The sequence below is a fragment of the Silene latifolia genome, chromosome Y (genome assembly GCF_048544455.1).
Source record: "Silene latifolia isolate original U9 population chromosome Y, ASM4854445v1, whole genome shotgun sequence".
NCBI lineage: Eukaryota > Viridiplantae > Streptophyta > Magnoliopsida > Caryophyllales > Caryophyllaceae > Silene > Silene latifolia.
The window spans coordinates 336,192,442-336,213,111 of NC_133538.1; the positions used below are offsets into that span (position 1 = coordinate 336,192,442).

The 20,670-nt window shown below is 35.3% G+C and overlaps 1 non-coding gene across 1 annotated transcript; it reads left to right on the forward strand.

The window, feature by feature from the left end:
* Positions 1-12,626: 12,626 nt before the first annotated feature.
* Positions 12,627-12,733, forward strand: LOC141635357 (small nucleolar RNA R71). The gene has a single exon (XR_012540053.1). It is a non-coding gene; the product is annotated as a small nucleolar RNA R71 (small nucleolar RNA).
* Positions 12,734-20,670: the final 7,937 nt, after the last annotated feature.

The following is a 20,670-nucleotide window of genomic DNA, read 5'->3' on the forward strand; positions in this document are numbered from 1 at the left end:
TACCGGCACATATTTTTTTGAAGTTAAAAATTGTATGTACATAGGTTACTTGCGTAACTAGATAGTTCAATGATATACCTACCATAATTATTAACGGAATCAATCATTTTTTTTATTCAAATATTTTAATTAATGACTTAATAGTGGCAAAATGTTTTAAAATGTTAGTCATTCATTTTGCAGTAACATTTATAATTATTTGAGTTTTAGACCTCATGTAAAGAAGACTACTGGCACATACTTTTTCGAAGTTAAAAAGCGCATCTATAAAGATTATTAATGACTGTTATGCTATTGATGCTTGATGGGTGTAATAAATCTCTCTTTTAAGGACACGTTGATTACAATTATAATGCCTATTGTATGGGAACACAAGATACAACCAAAACCTGAAAACTTTAACTCAAAAACATGCACCAAATGGACAGTTATACAAAGGTTTACAAAAAACAATCCAAGCTACCAATACACACAATCTGTCCTAATTTCCAGTGACAATTGTACTTAACCAAAAAAATTATGAATCTTCTTGCGTGACGGCAGAAGCTGCATGATATATGCCAACCAAATTTGGCAGAAGCTCTATGATATATGCCACCCCAATATCTCCAACTCTTCATAATCTAAAACACCTATTTTCTCAAGAAATGGATGGAAGTTGTTGATGCAATCTTATACACATTTTCTACACATACAACTTTGATTCCTGAAACTGACAAAATTCCAATTTCTACACAAATTTGATTCTAAAAATTGAAAAAATTCCAACTTGTTTAGGCGAGCAAAGGGTGAGCAACCTTGATTATGACTGTCATACTTCTCCAAGATACATGTTTATGAAATCTAAGACTCAGACTCATCCTTGTATGTAAAACTAGAAAATTCCCCATTGAAATATCATATTGATTCTTATCCATTAATAGTGTTGTTGACATATTGTTCTTCATGACTACGCAAGCAAGCAACATAAGAAATAAGTCAAGATTATTATAAAAAAGAATGAAAGAACTCAAGAAGCTAATCTATTATAACAACTAAAGAAAACAACTTAAGAAATAAATCTACTAATGTATCTAATATAACTACAAATTAATTCTTCGTCATGGCGATTATCATAAAAAAGATTAACAATATACCTACATACATTATTAATGTACATAATAACCATATTTTCGTACCTACTAACCAACTTGTGTGTCTGATGCTATTAAAAGTGTGTTTACTAAGAAATATTTGTGTATCTGACAACTTAAATAGAGGTAAGTCAATCATTGAATCTCATCAATAATTTGTGTTCCTATTTGATGTGACAAAACTTTACAAGTACTAATACATGTGTATTAGGAAGTTAATTGAACACCAATGATGAATCAAATGCAAGAATAATTAGTGCCTTTTCTTTTCCAAAGATTACTATGTAACACTGAAGCAAAAACTCCAAGAATCTAAAACATAAAGCCGTACTCAGTTATTACTCCTGATTAGACTCAGGCATTAAGCATCAACTGATAAACTATTATGGTCACTTCAAAGACACGTAAAAATAATGCACTCTTGTAATTTCGAAAAGGTAAGATATCTAATCACTTAGAAATCTTATTGACCATATCGTAACTTCACATTATAAACGTTAGCTATATAACTCACCTGGACTCCAAAATTTTAGCTTTTGGCGCTCCTTTACTATGAGTTCATCCAATAATATGAGACCAACCCAAATAGCAGGTGGCTTATATGTCATGACACGGTTCTCCACATTTATAAAAGACCACATAAACCGTTGATCCTAGTCTATGAGAGCTAATAAGTTGAGCTTTAACATAGTACCAATTAATGAACATTCTTTGCAGTGTCATGGTGGGGGTTTCTTATATTTTGAGGGACTCAAAGATTGAACAAACCAACCTAAGGGGCTGATCGAAATCAGAGTAACAACACCTTCTGTAATTTGAGGCTCTTTTTGTGAGACAATTTTATGGAATAATTTGCAACAAATAAAAGGATATAATTATCAAACTAATAACCACAGTAAGCACAGGAAATTAGTCTAACAATTTAAGCCCTAAGTTTGACACAATCACAGCAAGTATAGAAAGTATCAAGCTTAAGACAACAATGAGGTTCAAATAACCCACAGCAAGCACAGGGTTGAAAGAAACTCACCCACAGGTACTTAATCAACACTTAAAGAGTGTTATCAAGCCTTACTTAACTCTAGAACTCATCAAGAATTAAGATTTGGAATACTTGAGAGAAATCTTAGGTGTTTTTGTTCATTAATCAAAGTCTAAATATTATAATGGAGAAATGGCTCTTTATATAGAGCTTACAAACCTAATCTATACCCTTGATTTAAAGTAACATCTTAGGGCTGACAAGGCCTTACAAAAGAAATTAAAATTATAGCAAAAGTCTACTAATAAGGACGAGTACAACTGATACAGATAACCAGCTGAAAAGTTTAGAAAAAGCATAATAAAGCACTTTTGTTTCTTTCCTGAAATGGCAAGACAACTCAGATTCCTTGAGGCTTGTGTTTGGCTTCTTTGATGCTTGTTTTCTAGCTTGATTAGAACAGCTATGTCTCCTCAACAGCTTTATTTAGAGACTAGGATCCAATGACATAAAAGCAAGGAGATTAATAATTGATAAAACAAGAACAATGCTGACAGCCTCTTCAAAGCATCTTGTAATCAGGCCTTTCTTGCAGCATTGATAACTCTCTGCTCAAGATGAAAGAAAATGCCTCGAAGGTACCAAATGAAAGCTAAAGTAGTTTGCTTTTATGCCCAAAAAGAATCACCTGAAAATATGGCTTAGAACTCGAGATATGAAATTTGAAGTGTTATCAGGTCACTAGTGACATGCTGCTGTAACAGTTCAGCAACTTAGGCTTCTTGCAAGAGCCTTAACTTCTTTTTCAGGAGGAACTAGGAGACCCATGAGCAGCCAAAATGAAGCTAAATGAGTTAGCTTGCCCCTCCAGTTGGAATCATACAAGTAAATAGCCTGGAAATTGAGATAAGGCTTTGAGCAAGTTCGGGTTAGGAATGGATGTTCAGCAGTTTTCTTGTGAATCAGCAGCAACTTTGAAAAATCATATATCCTAGCTTAAGTTTGCTAAAAATACTCATGATAGCTCAAATGAGAGTTAAGGAAGTCAGCTTTCACCTCCAAAAAGGATCAACTAAAAATAACCAGTAAATTTTGAGTTATTCTAGTTTGAACACTGACAGGTCATTTCAAAAAAGTGAATTGCATTCATTCGTGACAGTCTTTGAAGCCTGATTATGGGAAATATTCACACTTAACCTTGTTGATTCCAAAATCCTAGGAAAGAAGACTTCTTCAAGATTCTAACCATATAATGAACAAAAAATTTCACCCTCTAAATCCTGAGAAATGGCCATGTGAATTCAAACCTGACAGTCTAAATCTGCTGGAGTGTTTCAAATCTGTCTGATTCATTTGAAAATTATATTTCTCTCAAGATAAAATAGCTTTTGATCCTCTTCCAAATCTCACAACTAGTTAGCACTTTGAGATTTCCAATGACATAAGAATCAAAGTATTTACATGAGTAGAACTCTAGACATGAAGCTTGAAAGTCATGCCTGTCATATTGATGTTTCATAAGATGTTCTTCTCCCATGAAGTTCCTCCTAATGGGCAGACCATATGCATACTAATTGCCCCCCTAACCAAAAATCATACAGAAAATTCTTTGCCTCAAGTAAGAAACATGCTCATGTACACAATATAATACACTCAGTTCAGTTTTTTGTGAAACCATTCATCATTCCCTATTCCTCCTGGATCATAAACTTGAATCATGTTGCTTGGTCTTGGAGTTAGCACAATTCTAAATTCAGATTGTTCACTCATCTAAATACCCCTTGTCCTTCCTGAGTCAATGATTAGGGTTGGTTGGCTAGGCTGGATAAGAGTATCACCTTCAAGTTCAGCAAAAATAACTGGAAATTGCACACTCATGTTTGAAATACGTGTGCTGCATAATGGCTCATTGCATCGATTTATGCTCATCCCTGTTTCACTTTCAATGGAGTTCATATACTCAATATTAAAAACCCAAGGAGGCTTCACTCTAAGCTTAACAACAACACTTTCACATGCTAAGACCAACAGTATATACTCACCCAAGCTCAAACCATAATGAGTATTAGCACAACTAGTAGAGCACAATAATGTAATTAAGGGGCTGCTACTGTTGTTATGCATTGGTCTCATCATAATCATCTCTAAAATGCCTAAATCTCTTTCACAACCAGGTAGATAACTTGCACATGATATTCCAAATAATTCTAACAAGTTCTTACTAGGAATTTGAAAAACATTCACCTCAAAACAAAGGAATTTCAGAGCTGGAATCCAAGTTCTAAATTGATCCATTATGCTATTATTAATCAATTCCCAAGTTGAGAAAAAAGGCATGAACATTTCAGAACTAGAGTTCTTCCATAGCAGCTCAAGAAGCACATAATAAAGAGAATTCAAGTCCTTAAATTATTTAAAACAGTTCACATCATCAACGAAGGATAACTGGTACAAGTCAGAGCTTGTATCACCATTTTCCACTTCTAATATGTATGAATTTGCACTTAGATGATCTAGAAAAGTTTTCAGTCTCAATAACATATAAAAATGGAAGTGTGGAGTTGGAAAGCCACAAATTATACCTCCCAAGTAGTAGGTTTTGAAACCCGGACAACAGCTAATGCAGTAAGTCTGTTTTTCTGTTTTTGACCATGAAACAAAGCAAGAACATTCTCTTTGTACATTTTTGCTTGAACTCCAACACCTTTTACCATCAAATAAGGTCAAGAACCGGTCCATCTTAAGGATTAAAGATTGCTAAAACCTTTTGTTTATGTAAAGATCCAGAGGACTCATGTAAGTGCTCAACAACAAGCTTTGGACAACAACATCGTTTTCCTGTTTTTCCCCATGGATTTGAACTAGGTTGATGCTTGCTTGTTCTTCTTCTAATAGAAGCAAAGGAACATGACTTACATGTTCTTCTCCGTAAGAAAGAACCTCCATGGACTTAGGCTCAATTTATTTAGACTCATGGTGAACAAGATTCAAGTATGGCTTAACAACCCTTTGGCTTGAACCCTTTTCCTTCCCAACTGTTTTGATAGCCCCTAAACTCTCTGTTTCAGCTAAGACCTCATGCTCATGTATCAAGTTTTCATAAATTTGAGCAAGTTCACACAACAACTCAAATGAACTAATTTTCTCAATATTAATCCAATTATGAATTTCTGAGTTTAATCCATTATAAAACAAATTTATCTTCTCAGAACTGTCATTAGGACTCCCACAAATGAAATATAGTTCATTAAATCTCATGGCATAATCCTTAACACATAATGAGTCCATTTTCAGATTTTTCAACTCATTTACCAATTCATTCATGACAGCCTGATTAAAATACATTCCCTTCACGCAACTCTTTAACTTATGCCAATATTTGTATTTGAACATTCCATTTCTAGCTTTGCCATAAGCAACGCCATGATACCATTTTAATGCATCATTTCTCAAACATGAAACTGTTAGTTATTTAGACCAAATTAATACTCATCTTATGATATCAAAATTACAAATTAATTTTAGGTGGTCTAAATCTACATGCATGCAAAGCAAAATATAAAAGAGATTTTATTAAACCATCTTAAGACAAAAATTCCTTACATTGTTATAAGGCAAAATAGGCACAACTCAACGACTCCTTCCTTGATGTTGTTCTTGTGCTAATGCAATAAGGATGATCCTCCAACACCTTAATTACCAAAGTAGGTAATCTCCTAATGTCGCACCAAAAATTCAACCCAAATATATTACTACAAATAATATAGACTAGATATTATTTGATATGTATATTTGATGTACTAATTATATTATTACTTTGATAATATTATTAGTTTACTTTTATATGTGTTTTAATATAAAAGGATGAACAAAATAAGAAGAAAAATATGGTCTATTGATGGTGTATATGAACCATCCACAACAAGCATATAAAGACCAATTTTTCTTCAAATTTTCAACCTTAGTGGTTCGTCGGTTTTGTTACTCGTCGTCAAAGTTAGCTAGACTAAAACAATATTTATAACTTCACAAACTACTCTACTATTAGTAAATAGGTAAGTAAAGATCGGATCCCAAGGGACGGTTATTGATGTAGGATTTTCGATTGCAAATGGTCGTGTCTAAGGGTGTCACAATTTGGGTTGAGATAATAGATCACTAAACTAAAAAACAATGTAAATAAAAAAGCAAGATGATTAAGATGAGATGTAAAAGAGTGATTAAAAGCACTAGGGTGTCATGAGTTCATAGGGGATACATGGGAATTGATTATACAAACATATTCTCAAATTATAAGCAAGCAATTATTGTTGTGATAGGATAGACTTGGTTTATATCTTACAATCCTAGGAAGGTTTGGGTCCCGGAGCCGAATCGATTAGATTGTACAACACCTACAAGTCGACTTAATCCTCCCTACCTAACTATATGCATGGTCTAATAAGACTCGAGTTGGTTTATGTCTTACAAGTCTCATTGAAAAGGTAAGTGATGGGTAAAAAATGCAAGGATTCATAGGCTCGCATTTCATCAAACATAACATGTGCATAAGTTGAAATCACAACAAGCAAGCAAATAAATTATGTGAACATATTAGATTAAATAAGAATCATCCCCCATGTTGGTTTCCCCTAATTCCCCATTAACCCTAGTTAAGAGACTAATCACTCATTACCAAGTTTAACATGCTAACAAGGTTGTCAATCATATTAACAAGGCAAAACATGATGAATGAATGGAAATGATTAACAATAATTAAAAAGGGATTAAGAGAATTATACCAAATGATGATTCCAAAATAATAAGCAAAGAATAATAGAAGTACTTGATGATTGATGGAAGGTTGTCAATCTCCCAATAATACCCAAATAATATTAAATTACCCAAAATAAAGGATGAACAATAGAGAAATTAAGGAAATGAGATTTGTATTAATGCTTAATTAAGAGTTGATTACAATCCCTTCAAAAAAAGAGTTGATTACAAGATTAAGATGAGATTAGAACATAAAAAGAGCATATGAAGGATATGTCAATCTAATTAGTACAATGGGGTATTTATACTAAGGATTAGTTACATCAATTAGGGTTACTAAGGGCTTAAATGACTATTAAGACCCTTAAGCAAAGTTGAGGAAGTGCTCCTCTCGAAGGAGATGCTCATCTCCGGTTCCCTAGTCTTCATAGAATATGCTCATCCCGAGCAAACTGAGGGAGAGACGGGTTGCACTGGAAAGGAATCCGAGCGGCTTGCTAAGGGAGACGCTCAGATAGAGAGGGGCCAGGGCGGACGGATTGGCAAGAGGACGCTCGGATTGTAGTAGGCCAGGACGCTAGTCCCGTGCACTGCGACGCCCGGATTGTTGGCCAGTCAGCTTCTCTTCTTTTCTTTCTTCAACAATCCTCAAGGATTTTGTTGGAGATGCAAGGATCTTCCCATCATTGCCCATTTACTTCATTGTTTACATAGGCCTTCTAGTCTTGTCTTCACTTCGATACTTGGTCATTAGATTCGATCAATTTAGCTCCATTTTGCCATGAAAATGCAAGGTTCTTACTCTTTTCCTACCAAGTGATCAAAACCTCAAAGAATATGCAAAACGAAAGACTAAAGATAGTAAATGACCTAATTATGCACTAAAAAGCATAGGAACGAGGCTAATTTGGGGACTAAATATGCTCTAAAATGAGTCACATCAAATATCCCCAAACCGAACCTTTGCTCGTCCCGAGTAAAGAGGTGACAAAAACTAGGACCCTTATTTAAACTAACCTACTAATATAGCCGATATGAGACAATTAGCGGGTCTGACTCCGCTCCTTCAACTCATAACAAGATAACCATGAGGTAGGATGCCTTCTTGCAAGGGAAGGTGGGTCTTGCCAAAATGGCGACACATCCAAACGTTAAAGCACACAAAACAAGTAATGGATGCATCTACAAAAATGAATAGCCACTTTCCTCATTTAAGTGGCGAAAATTATCTACAAGGGAAGCAATGTAAGGGTACACATTCCATCATAGATACGGTTTCTTCAAACTACTAAGCCTAGAAGGATACCAATAAATCACCTCCAAGTTGTGTCATGCTAGGGTACATTTGTCCTCAATCGTTAAATGCTTTCGTCAAGAGTAGACTACCTATGGTGTTAGAAATACTGGAGGATCGCGGAATTCCCCTTCTTGCCTAGACAAGAAGAAGGGTCGTCCCCTCTCTACCATGCACAAAAGTGGATACGATGGAAAAGGGATACATAGTATTTGAGTTTCATTTTGGGAGTTTGCTCTTGTTGTTATTTTCCCCCCCAATTTCTTGTGGCATTTGACATTTGAGAACACTTTTCTTTTTGCCATTTATTTTGATGTTTGGCATTTTCAACACTTGACAATTTTTCAACTTTTTGCATTTCTGTTGAACATTTTCAAAGTCACCCCATTTGTAGTGAAGGTGCTTATATTTGAAGCTTTATGAGTCTATTTTTGCTCATCTTTTTATTTGATGCAATTGCAAACTTTTTATTTTCTTTTCAATTCTTGAACTCAAATTTTGAACAATTTTTGTGCCCATTCCCTTTGATGACAAAATATGGTAGAACATGGATGAAGGATGATTGCATAGTTTCAAGGGTCACCTTGGAATAAATGGTAGCCAAGGAGTTATCACACCACAAGGTACTCTTCACTAGGCCTTAATCCATGGGTCAAAGGATACTAGCATGACACATCCTAAGGTGTTTTACAAGCATTCAAACAAACAAAGTCTTAAGAAGAAAAAGCTTCTACAAGGGCCTTATATACACTTGTCAAGCTTCCCAAATAGACGATTTCGCAATATTTTTCCTAAATGCAACTATATGCCATGATGCAACTAACATATATACAACCTAATGTAAATGCTTCTACCAATTAGTATGCCAAATAAACTAAATGCAATCCTAATTTCATATTGTTTATACCGAATTAATCAAAATAAAGCCACATAGTCATTAACATAAAGAGGAAGAAGGAGATTGGAAAGATCATACCAAGCGGTCTTCTATATACCCATGTCTCGGATGTGACGTAGTCGATCAATGTGAAAAGGATGAACAAACACAATATATACAAGACTACACTACAAAGGTAATGAACATGTTTTTGGATTTTTGAATTTTTGAATTTTTTTGTATTTTGTTTTAATGAAATTAAAAGACATATTTTTGTATTTTTTCAAAAAAATTTCAATTATTATCATTTTTGTTTTAAAAAGGTCAAGTTAGAATTTTCCATCTCCACACTAGTATGGGCATTGTCCTCAATGGCTAATACAATAGTAAATTATGCAATTTATATGAAAATGCATGATTTCTAAGGTAAATGCAAATTATATGATATATAAACAAGAGTGAATGCAAACTAAGCTATGCTATATGATGCATGGTTTTTGTTATGGTGGAGAGCATAATTTAGATTAGCTCCCAATGCATATGCATAAACTTCCCCAAACCAAAATAGACACTATTTCTAATTATGTCAAAAATTGGGGGAGTTCATGCATAAAAAATGCTATGCAGGAAACTAAAATTTGTCATTTTGGATTTTTAAAATGGGAACAATAAAATGAACACAGTAATGGAACCGAGGTGGTAGTCCTCTAGATGATGCTAGGACTCCACAAATCATGATCAAGATAAAAAATTATAAGGAAAACAAGAGAATTAGATAAACCATAAAGGATGTGTAAGAGTGTAGGATCCTCCCAAGAGTTTGCTAGTTTGGGTTCAGGAAAAGACGACTGGGACAAGCGTATTATAGGCAAGACAAGCGGATTCTTGAGCTGGGACGAGCGTCCTAAGTTAGAGATGCTCGGATTCCTTTCCAAGGAGAAATCCCAAACATTGACAGTGCAAAGACGAGCGGATTACTGGTGAGATGCTCGTCCTGGCTGAGATGAGTGGATTCTTCAGTGAGACGCTCGGATTCTCAGTCAGACCCAAATGTTGATTTTGCCAGCTTCTCAAGATGAGCGTCTTTGGCCTTGGATTCTCGGGCTCCCTTCAAGACGAGCGGATCCTCGTCGGGTCGCTCGGATTGTCCCTCTTCCTCACGGATTCAGGTCCATCCGTGGGTGCTTCGTAACCCGTGTCATTCATTCTTCATTTCTTGTGGTCTTCATTGTGGGGGCATTACAAAGGCTCTGATTCCCCACACTAAGGTAAAAGACTACACATCAATAAACTCATTAGTCCCTACCTCACTTCTCTCAAAATGATGAAAATCTTGATGAAGGCATAAAAATGTAAATTCAAAATTGACAAAGTGCAATACAATAACTAAAATGCAAGTTAGGGAGTTAGAATATTTACAAGTGGTGTTTTAGGGAGGACTCCACCAAACTCTCATCCAATAATTAGATGTCAAGGGGGCATGTTTAAGGTGTTGTTGATGTTGCTCAACACCTTGAAAAAGTAGTCGAAAGCTTGTTCATTGTCATGATAAAGATCTTCAATAGACCTTTGCACTTGTTATTCTTCATGGTGGTCTTGGGTCATGGCATTACCGATATAGGGATTGAATATCCCTTCAAACTCATCATCCCAAAGACTGCATACTTCGTTTATTTGATCCCTAAAAATGTCATGAGTTGATAAAGAAAACTCTCCTTCTTTCTTATCTTGGTCAATGAGGCCTTCTTCTTCACTTGTCTTGGGTGAGCTTTTAATTCTCTCTTTGTTACAATTTCCTTGCTCTTTTGATGGAGCATCATCCACTTTCTTCTTCCAGTGAAATGCCAACTTCTTGCTATTATCTTGCCGGCTATAGTGATTAACCATAAAACATGGCTCATGTAATCGTGGAACTCTCATTGTCTTGTCAAGATTGAAAGTGATGGTTTCATCTCCGACTTCAAGGGTGAGCTCTCCATGTTTTACATCGATCACCGCTCCCGCGGTGTGTAAGAAAGGTCTTCCTAAAATAATAGGAATGTTGGAGTCTTCTTCCATGTCAACAATAACAAAATCCACCGGGATAAAGAACTTGCCAATTCTTACCGGCACATCTTCCCATACCCATGTCTTTCCTGATCTGTCTGCCATTTGAAGCGTGATATTGGTGCACTTAAGTTCTCCCATTCCTAGGCTATTGCTTACCGATTATGGCATGACACTAACACTTGCCCCAAGGTCACATAAAGCTTTGTTGATCGTAGTGTCGCCAATAGTGCATAGAATGGAGAAACTTCCCGGATCCTTTAGTTTTGGAGGTGAACTTCCTTGTAGGATGGCACTACTCACTTTAGTGAAAGCAATAGTCTCAAGCTTCCGGATGAATTTCTTTTTCGTAATAATATATTTCATATACTTTGCATAGGGCGGAACATGGTTGATTAATTCCGTAAATGGAATTGAGACTTCCAAATTCTTCACAATCTCCATGAATTTTCCAAGTTGGTCATCAAACTTAGGCTTAGCTTGACGACTTGGAAAAGAAAGTCTAATCACAATAGGCTCCTTCTCTTTGGCCTTCTCTTCATCCTCCTTTGAAACTTCTTGAATGGTGGATTCTTCTTCCCTAGAGTTTTTCACAACTCTTTCCTTGTTACTAGCATTCACAACATCTTCATCAACGGGCCTCTTCGGCCCTTCATAGCTTGTATCACTCCTCAAGTGGATTGCACTCACCTATTCTTGTCTTGGGGTATTACCTTGAGGTGGTAATTGCCCCTTTTTTTTGTGTGAACTTGAAGATGCTAATTGAGACATTTGGGTCTCCAACATCTTTGTGTAAGTTAGTATGTTGTTAATGGTGATGTCGTTTGCTTGGCTATCCTTTTGCATTTGAGTGAAAAACTCTTGTTGGTTCTTTTGCATTTGGAGGACCGCTTTTTGAACATCAAAACTTGGTCATTTGATTGAGTGTATGGAGTTTAATTTTGGTAACCTTGGTTTTGGTTGTAAAACGGTCTTTGATTTTGGTTTCTCATTGGTGGTGTGGTCTATGTTGGTTGAGGGTTTTGAACATTTTGGCTTTTGTATGAGAGGTTGGGATGGAATTTGGTGTTTTTATTGTAATAGTTGGAATAAGGGGTACCACTCTTGTATGCTTGGAAAGCATTCACTTGTTCACTTTTTCCCCTACATTCACTTTGGTCATGTCCCAAAGTTCCACTACTCTCACATATTCCACTTGAAATTGATGAAGATGCCACCATGGCATTAACATGTTTCTTAGGTGATTTGGAGGATTCTTCAAGTTTAGCCATAGCCTTCTCAAAATTCAAAATAATGGTATCAATATGAGCACTAAGTTAGGCACCCAATTGAGTAATAGAGTCCAATTCATGCTTTCCTCCTCTAGTAGCCTTCCAAGGTCTACTATATTGTGAGTTATGGACCACCATTTCCTCAATTTTGTTCCACGTTTGATTATCGTCAACTTCGGTAAACATACAATTTGATCCCATGTTGAGAATGTTTCGGGAGTCTTCATAAATACCATTCCAAAATTGTTGTACCAAGAACCACTCGCTAAGTCCATGATGAGGACATGAGCGACAAGTTCCTTTGAATGGCTCCCAAGCTTCATACAAAGATTCTTTGTCCCTTTGTTTGAACCCCGTGATTTGTGCTCTTAGCATGTTAGTCTTTTCCGGAGGGTACAACTTTTTGTAGAAAGCAAGTGCCAATTTATTCCAAGAGTCAATACCAAGAGTAGCCTTATCAAGGCTCTTTTGCCATTGTTTCACGGTACCAATCAAAGAAAAAGGAAATAAGACCCATCGAATTTGGTGTTGAGTCACTCCAGTTTGAGAAATCGCATCACAATAGTCACAAAAAGTCTCCATATGAGAATGAGGGTCTTCACTAGGCATCCCCCCAAATTGGCTTCTTTCGACTAATTGGATAAATGCGGATTTTGCAATGAAATTACCAGTCAAATGTTGTGGTGTGGGAGTACCATTTGGTAGGTTCTCCTCGGTTGGTACAGAATGTGATGAAAATGTAGGCATTGTGGTTGATTTTGTGGTGGGTTATGTGTTGGGTTATCTTCTCCTTCTCTTGCAAAAGGGTTGATGAACTCAATATTTTTTGGTTGAATATCCACAATCTCATGAATACCTCTCAAAGTATTTCTAGCAAGTCTTCTATTGTTTGTCAAAGTTCTTTCAATTTCGTGATCAATGGGTAACAAGTTACCTTGTGATCTTCTAGACATGCAAAATATCAAACAAGTTGAAAACAGTTAGAACAAACCTTGAGGAGTTTTACTTCCCTAAGGAAAAGAAAGACACAACTAAGAACAATTAAAGAAAATCAAATCAAGTTAACACCGTCCTCGGCAACGGCGCCATTTTTGGTTTGTCGGTTTTGTTACTCGTCGTCAAAAGTTACCTAGACCCAAAAAATATTTATAACTTCACAAACTACTCTACTATTAGTAAAGAGGTAAGTAAAGGTCGGATCCCAGGGACGGGTATTGATGTAGGATTTTCGATTGTAAATGGTCGTGTCTAATGGTGTCACAATTTGGGTTGAGATAAGAGATCACTAAACTAAATAACAATGTAAATAAACAAGCAAGATGATTAAGATGAGATATAAACGATTGATTAAAAGCACTAGGGTGTCATTAGTTCATAGGGGATACATGGGAATTGATGATACAAACATATTCTCAAATTATAAGCAAGCAATTATTGTTGTTATAGGATCGAGTTAGTTTATATCTTACAATCCTAGGAAGGTTTGGGTCCCAGAGCCGAATCGATTAGATTGTACAAGACCTACAAGTTGACTTAATCCTCCCTACTCAACTATATGCATGGTCTAATGAGACTCGAGTTGATTTATGTCTTACAAGTCTCATTGAAAAGGTAAGTGATGGGTAAAAAATGCAAGGATTCATAGGATCGCATTTCATCAAACATAACATGTGCATAAGTTTAAATCACACCAAGCAAGCAAATAAATTATGTGAACATATTAGATTAAGTAAGAATCATCCCCCATGTTGGTTTCCCATAATTCCCCATTAACCCTGGTTAAGAGACTACTCACTCATTATCAAGTTTAACATGCTAACAAGGTTGTCAATCATATTAACAAGGCAAAACATGATGAATGAATGGAAATGATTAACAATAATTAAAAAGAGATTAAGAGAATTATACCTAATGATGATTCTAAAATAATAAGCAAAGAATAATAAAAGTATTTGATAATTAATGGAAGGTTGTCAATCTCCCAATAATACCCAAATAATCTTCAATTACCCAAAATAAAGGATGAACAATAGAGAAATTAAGGAAATGAGATTTGTATTAATGCTTAATTAAGAGTTGATTACAAGATTAAGATGAGATTAGAACTGTAACACCCCCATACTCCAAGTGCCTTACCAGGACCACTCAGGTATGAGGATGTCACCATCTCGGTTACCCGAGGCATGATAATCATAAGACAATGAAGAAAAATACTTAATTAAATAAGTTTAAGTGATTACATTACAAACCAACTGTAAGCAAAATACAACTGTTCTCAAACTACAAACCAACTGAAAGGAACTGTTCTAATAAACACAGCGGAAGACTAAAGACTCTGATATGTGATGACTCCATCCCCAGCTAGATCCCACGCGTATCCAAGATATACCTTAAAACGCTCACCACCCCGAATGGATCACCACGTTTTTAAAACATTTAAACGGGTCGATACTAATCACACAACTCAATATACATCAACAATAGGATAAACAGACAATTTGAATGTCACACACACACACACACCACCAACCAATTCCCATCATCTCAATACGACCGTCCACCTTTGGACCGACCACGCGATGGGGGACCGGCCCGTTCCCACCTAAGCCCCGCTCATCATACCGAGCGATAACCCTGTCCATTAATGTGCACATCCCCTTTCGTGGCGGGTTCCACGAAGGGCGAAACTAGGGCGTGAAGCCACTCCCGCAAGTGACTCCACTCGGAGAACGCATCTCGAGAACCATCAACAAAGAATCACAACCACAAACACAATACAATCATCATATCAAACAACCAAATACAATACATCACCAATATCCCATTATGGGACTAATACTGAGTAGGAAATCCTACCTGGAAAGCACAACACGCAAACGGTATCTACAGCTGTATCAAAACGGCTCCTCTACGAATTCTCCTCCTATCATACAACACATAGATGCTACTATTCAAATACTACTCATAAAAACCCCCAATTCCTAAATTAGGGTTTCACCAATCTTAACAAAACATTATATAAATTATATTAAAAGCTTACCCTCGACGCAAGGAATCAAACGACACGAACTACGATACGAACTGACCGTCTGAACTCCGGGAATTGTCAAGAATGCGATTAGGAAGAAGACAAGTTGCTTTCTCTCTTAAACAGGTTTTAGGTTTTGTAAAAAGTGATTTAGAACAATGACGAATATGTTTAAATACCTTAATCGCGTAATTAACAAAACCCGAGAAAATTCCCCGTAAAACCGGACACTCGATCGAGTACGCAAGGTACTCGATCGAGTACCCCCCTACTCGATCGAGTACCCCAGCTACTCGATCGAGTACCCAACAGGTCAGAAACTATTTTATTTCGCAACCTACCCTTACTCGACAGAGTAAGGCCTACTCGATAGAGTACCCAAAGACTTATAAATACGGAGTATTACAAGAACATAAAAATAGCATATGAAGGATATGCCAATCTAATTAGTACAATGGGGTATTTATACTAAGGATTAGGTACATAAATTAGGGTTACTAAGGGCTTAAATGACGATTAAGACCCTTAAGAAAAGTTGAGGAAGTGCTCCTCTCGAAGGAGATGCTCATCTCCGCTTCGCTAGTCTTCATAGAATATGATCATCCCGAGCGGACTGAGGGAGAGACGGGCTGCACTAGAAAGGAATCCGAGTGGCTCGCTAAGGGCGACGCTCGGATAGAGAGGGGCCAGGAAGGGCGGATTGGCAAGAGGACGCTCAGATTGTAGCAGGCCAGTACGCTCGTCCCGTGCACTACGACGCCCGGATTGTTGGCCAGTCAGCTTCTCTTCTTTTCTTTCTTAAAAAATCCTCAAGGATTTTGTTGGAGATGCAATGATCTTCCTATCATTGCCCATTTACTTCATTATTTATATAGGCCTTCTAGTCTTGTCTTCACTTCGATGCTTGGTCATTAGATTCGATCAATTTAGCTCCATTTTGCCATGAAAATGCAAGGTTCTTACTCCATTCCTATCAAGGGATCAAAACCTCAAAGAATATCCAAAACGAAAGACTAAAGATAGTAAATGACCCAATTATGCACTAAAAAGCATGAGCATAGGAACGAGGCTAATTCGGGGACTAAATATGCTCTAAAATGAGTCACATCACTTAGAAATGAGGGAAGGAATTGGGTATTTATAAGCATGAAAATGTAAACAATTCACATACAAAAGATAGTGGGAAGTGCCTACCTTTTCCACTCACAATGAGTGTATTAGTAGTGTATAAAAAACTGCCCAAATGGTCACCTCCGGGTCCATTTCGATTTCTGACATTTGCCCCACAAATGCTTATAAGTCTTATATTTAATTATCTTACATAATTAAATATTAATTTATTTTTTTAACACTTAAATAATACAAAGTAACTACCAAACACAAATTATGACAAAAAGACATAATAATTCACAATTATTATGAAAAACAAATTCCATTTAATTATAAAATTTATGGAAAATTAAATTTCAAGGCCATGAACATTCTGGGCTTACTCCAAAAATGACATGCAAGTAAAAATTCTTGGTTTTAAAATTTATTTAAAACGACAATTTTTACAATTTAATTCTAAATCAAACCATAAAAATTGAAATAACTTAAAATTAAAATTTTGTACATTTTGGAAAAATTTCCATGAGATAAAAATTCAAAAATTTCGAGCCCAAAAATTAAATCAATATTTATTTGCAAAATAACCATTATTTACCAATTTTAATCAAATAAAAATCAATAAACTATCTAAATTAATCACATTCAACTACTTATCTCATAAATAGAACATGCATGTGGTTATTTCTAAATAAATTTGCATAAAATTAACATCCAGCCCAATTTAATTAATTCTGAATTAATTTTAATGCATTTTTATTCAATTTTATGCCATTTTAAGTCATAAAAATGGAAAAATATAACAAAAATCAAATTTTTCGTCCCATATCTTCCTAAGAGCAGATTATTTATATTCAAGACCATAATATGTGATAAAACTAATTTTAGTAACATAATATCAATTTTATTAATTTATCTCCTAAATTGCTAAAATCGTCTTAAGACAACATGCATGTAAATAACAATTCTCTGATACCACTTGTTAGTTATTTAGACCAAATTAATACTCATCTTATGATATCAAAATTATAATTTAATTTTAGGTGGTCTAAATCTACATGCATGCAAAGCAAAATATAAAAGAGATGGTATTAAACCATATCTTAAGACAAAAATAAATTCCATACATTGTTATAAGGCAAAATGGGCACAACTCAAGGACTCCTTCCTTGATGTTGTTCTTGTGCTAATGCAATAAGGATGATCCTCCAACACCTTAATTACCAAAGTAGGTAATCTCCTAAGGTGGCACCCAAGATTCAATCCAAATATATTACTACAAATAATATAGACTAGATATTATTTGAGTATATGTATATTTGATGTACTAATTATATTATTACTTTGATAATATTATTAGTTTACTTTTATATGTGTTTTAATATAAAAGGATGAACAAAATATGAAGAAAAATAAGGTCTATTGATGGTGTATATGAACCATCCACAGCAAGCATATAAAGACTATTTTTTCTTTAAATTTTCAACCTCAGAAATGCGGGAAGGAATTGGGTATTTATAAGCATTAAAATGTAAACAATTCACATACCTACCTTTTCCACTCAAAATGAGTGTATTAGTAGTGTATAAAAAACTGTCCAAATGGTCCCCTCCGGGTCCATTTCGATTTCCGACATTTGCCCCACAAATGCTTATAAGTCTTATATTTAATTATCTTACATAATTAAATATTAATTTATTTATTTAACACTTAAATAATACAAATTAACTACCAATGACTACTTAAATATTAATTAATCATAAGACCAGTTTATCAACATACAATGTGTCAATATTATCTCAATTAGCTAATTTTATAACCTCTTGTAAAATATAAATAGCTAATTAATTCCACCTCAAAACATATACACATATCGCATAAAATTAATTAATTAACAATTAATTAATAAATTCTAAATTCTAAATTATTAATTATTAATTTATTACTTAAATATCACATAATTAAATAATAAATCTTTTCTGCCCGAGTTCGTAACCCGTCATCAAATAATACTTTTACTTGACTAATTAAAAGTCAAATAATACAAGGAATTAATTATCTCGTATCTCATACAAACAATTAATTCATTCTATTTGGGCGTCATCCAATGGGTGTGACCTAAAGGGATCAGCTGATCACCACCGTCACACGACATTAATGTCAAACTCTTGTCAGCCAATTATTACCGATTAATGATGACCAACTGACAAATAAAAAGATAAATCCCTGATATTCGTTTTAGGGGATTTAATATGTAAACGCACTTATTGTGGAGGACACTACTCCAACAGAAACAGCCATATCACATTTCTCATATTCAGAAAAGTCATTAACCCCAAAATAGCATTCAGTAGCATATAACCATGAAACAAACTCCCTATTGTCAAGACCATTAAACAAAGGAAGAGAACAAGTGTTACCACTACCTCTAAGGGGAGGAGAAGGCCTATGATTAAGCTCCGTATAGGCATTGACATTAGAGAGGACACCATGTGTAAAGACCTTCATCTGAACTTCATTTGACTGCTCTTGAGAGCTAACACCACCAGCAGGTCCCTTGCAGCCCTTTTGGGACTGAAAACCATTCAAAGTGCCGTGTTTAGCTTGGTAAGTATACCAATATCATAGGTCTTTAATGTAGAGAATGGTGTGTAAGAGTTAGCATCACTTATGACACTCTTCATCATGAGAAATTTCAGAATGAAAACAGAATGTTTTAGAGAGGATTATCTCAGGACTAACACAAGCATGGAACTTATTTTATAACTTGGCTCTGGTTACCAATTTTCAGTGTCATGGTGGGGGTTTCTTATATTTTGAGGGACTCAAAGATTGAACAAACCAAACTAAGGGGCTGATCAGAATCTGAGTAACAACACCTTCTGTAATTTGAGGCTCTTTTTGTGAGATAATTTTCTAGAATAATTTGCAACAAATAAAAGGATATAATTATCAAACTAATAACCTCAGCAAGCATAGGATATTAGTCTAACAATTTAAGCCCTAAGTTTGACACAATCACAGGAAGCACATAAAGTATCAAGCTTAAGACAACAATGAGGTTCAAATAACCCACAGCAAGCACAGGATTGAAAGAAACTCACCCACAGGTACTTCATCAATACTTAAAGAGTGTTATCAAGCCTGAGTTAACTCTAGGACTCAGCAAGAATTAAGATTTGGAATACTTGAGAGAAATCTAAGGTTTTTTTGTTCATTAATCAAAGTCTGAATATTACAATGGAGAAATGGCTATTTATATAGAGCTTACAAACCTAATCTCTACCCTTGATTTAAAGTAATATCTAAGGGCTGACAAGGCCTTACAAAAGAAATTAAAATCATAGCAAAATTCTACTAATAAGGACGAATACAACTGATACAAATAAACTGTTGAAAAGTATAGAAAAAGCATAATAAAGCACTTTTGTTTCTTTCCTGAAATGGCAAGACAAATCAGATTCCTTGAGGCTTGTATTTGGCTTCTTTGATGCTTGTTTCATGGCTTGATTAGGACTGCTATGACCCCTCAACAGCTTTATTTAGAGACTAGGATCCAATTACATAAAAGCAAGGAGATTAATTATTGATAAAACAAGAACAATGCTGACAGCCTCTTCATAGCATCTTGTAATCAGGCCTTTTTTACAGCATTGATAACTCTCTGCTAAATATGAAATAAAATGGCCTGAAGATACCAAATGAAAGCCAAAGGAGTTAGCTTTTATGCCCAAAAAGAATCAGCTGAAAATATGGCCTAGAACTCGAGATATGAAATTTTAAGTGTTATCAGGTCACTAGTGACATGCTGCTGTAACAGTTCAGCAACTTGGGCTTCTTGCAGGAGCCTTAACTTCTTTTTCAGAGGGAACTAGGAGACCCATGAGTAGCCAAAATGAAGCTAAATGAGTTAGCTTGCCCCTCCGGTTGGAATCATACAAGTAAATAGCCTTGAAATTGAGATATAAGGATTTGAGCAAGTTCACGTTAGGAATGGATGTTCAACAGTTTTCTTGTGAATCAGCAGGAACTTTGAAAAATGAGAGCTAAGGAAGTCAACGTTCACCTCCAAAAAGGATCAACTAAAAATAACTAGTAGATTTTGAGTTATTCAAGTTTGAACACTGACAGGTCATTTCAGAAAATTGAATTGCATTTATCCGTGATAGTCTTTGAA